Here is a 2,257-nt window from a genome sequence, read left to right as displayed (position 1 = left end):
TCAGAAATTCTAAATCACTCCATAGTTCCAGACCAAAATAGAGCTTTCTTCTATGTTCAACTAAAACCCCTGTACATTATATGGAAGACAATCATAAGGAGACTCTGAAAGACAGAAAGAAGAAACATACTATTTGGGACCTTAAGATGCAAGGAATGACACAGTGTGAATTTCATGATTTTTCTTTTTGCCTTATATATATCCCAGACTGTGTTGGAGAAACCAGAAATCTGGAAATACCAACAAAAGCAGACAATAAAATTTCTATCAAAAGTCACCTCTCGGGGTGCCTGGGTGGCTCAGTGGGTTAAGCCTCTGCCTTCGGCTCAGGTCATGATCTCGGGATCGAGCCCCACATCGGGCTCTCTGCTCAGGAGGGAGACAGTCTCCCCCTCTCTCTGTCTCGGCCTGCCTCTCTGCCTACTTGTGACCTCTGTCAAATAAATAAATAAAATCTTAAAAAAAAAAAAGTCATCTCTCTGTAGCCAAAGTACAGGGAAGAGGAAATCTAGCAAGGCCATAAAACTTATAGATAATAGCCAAACTATATCAGGCAAATACCACAGAAGATAAACAGCCCCATCTCCATTCCCACCAGTGAAGGCCATGTGGAGACCTTAGACTTTCACCCTCTCCAGGCTATAATGAGGTGTTCCAACTGCCCTCGCCAGCCCCCCGACACACACACACTGAGGTGGTGTCAAAAAAGGCTGAGTGGGGAGCCATGACATTCATACCTGCTCAAAAGTAATGTAGTCCCATGGGAATTATGAGTGTCCATCTCCACCTAGCAAGGAACCCTCCAATCTCTCGTTATGTCACTGAGAAGACCAAGAGGAAAGCTGGAACTTTCAACATTATCCAGAAGCAGTAAGGCCTTCCCTTGATTTACAGTGTCAACTGAGATAAGTAATGAGACACTGCTCCTCATCATAGCCAAGGATGTATTAGGCTAGTGGAAAGCCTGAAATCCTCCATTTGCTCATGAGGAGCAAGGCAGTCCTCTGTTCTCTGAGGTAGCAAGTAGGTAAACTGGGGAACCTGGACTTCCACCCACACCTAACCCTTGCCCCACCAGCATGGTGTCAGAAAAAAAACTGCTAAAATAGATTTAAATAATACCCAGGGTCTTGCAATACCCAAAATGTCAATGATATAACCAAAAATCTCCAATCCTTCCAAAGACCAGGATAATTTCAACCTAAATAAGAAAAGGCAATCAATAGATGTCAATACCAAGATAATACAGATTTTGTAATTATCTAACAAAGATTTCAAAACACCCATCATAAAAATGTTTCAACCAAGCTTTGCGCAGTGGCAGTATCGTAGCCAAGGAGGTTTATCCGAGGCGTGATTATTGCTAATTGAAAAATGTTTCAACCAGCACTTCATTACAAACAGGCTTGAAACACATGAAAAAAATAGAAAAGCTCAACAAAGAAATAGAAGATATAAAGAAGAACTAAATCAGAATTTAGAACTGAAAATACAACAACTGCAAGGCACCTGTGTGGCTCAGCTGATTAAGCATCCACCTCCTGATTTTGGCTCAGGTCATATCTCAGGGTCCTGAGATCAAGCCCCATGTCAGATTCTGTGATCAGTGCAGAGTCTGCTTAGGATTCTATCTCTTCTCGCCTTCTGCCCTACCTCCAACTTGTACTCTATAAATAAATAAATTAATTAATTAATTCTTTTAAAAGAAGAAGAAAGAAAAATACAGCTGAAATTTTAAAGAGTCAATGGAGGGACTCAACAGCAGAATGGAAAGAATGAAGAAGGAATCAGTAAACTTAAAGACAGATCAATAGCAATTACCAAGTTTGAACAATGTGAGAAAATACTGAAAGAAGGAAAGGGAAGGACAGGGAAGGGAAGGGAAGGGAAGGGAAAGGAAGGGAAGGGACTCCCAGAAACTTGTGGAACTATAAGAAAAGATCCAATATTTGTAACAATGGAGTCCAGAACAAGAGGAGAAATAAGGTGGGAGCTGAAAAAGTACTTGAAGAAACAATAACTGAAATTTTCCCATATTTGAGAAATGATACAGACCTATATATATAAGAAACTTAGTGAATGTCAAATAATATAATAAATCCAAGGAAATCCACACCAGCACACATCATAAACTTCAGAAAAATAAAGAGAAGGAAAAAATCTTAAAAGTAGAAGGAGAGAAATAATACCTTACCTGTAATGAAAAAACCATTTGAATAATGCTGGTTTCCTCATAAGAAACCATAAAGGCCAGAAG

At 39.8% G+C, this 2,257-nt stretch overlaps 1 non-coding gene across 1 annotated transcript; it reads left to right on the top strand.

Moving 5' to 3' along the window:
* The first annotated feature begins 1,306 nt into the window (after positions 1 to 1,306).
* Positions 1,307 to 1,444, top strand: LOC116855433. Its single transcript, XR_004380353.1, has one exon. It is a non-coding gene; the product is annotated as a U4 spliceosomal RNA (small nuclear RNA).
* The last annotated feature ends 813 nt before the right edge of the window (positions 1,445 to 2,257 follow it).

Source organism: Lontra canadensis, unplaced genomic scaffold (genome assembly GCF_010015895.1).
Source record: "Lontra canadensis isolate GAN:19392208 unplaced genomic scaffold, GSC_riverotter_1.0 scaffold102, whole genome shotgun sequence".
In the NCBI taxonomy this organism is placed as follows: Eukaryota; Metazoa; Chordata; class Mammalia; order Carnivora; family Mustelidae; genus Lontra; species Lontra canadensis.
Note: the sequence above shows the minus strand (reverse complement) of the source record. Positions and strands in the feature narration are given on the sequence as shown.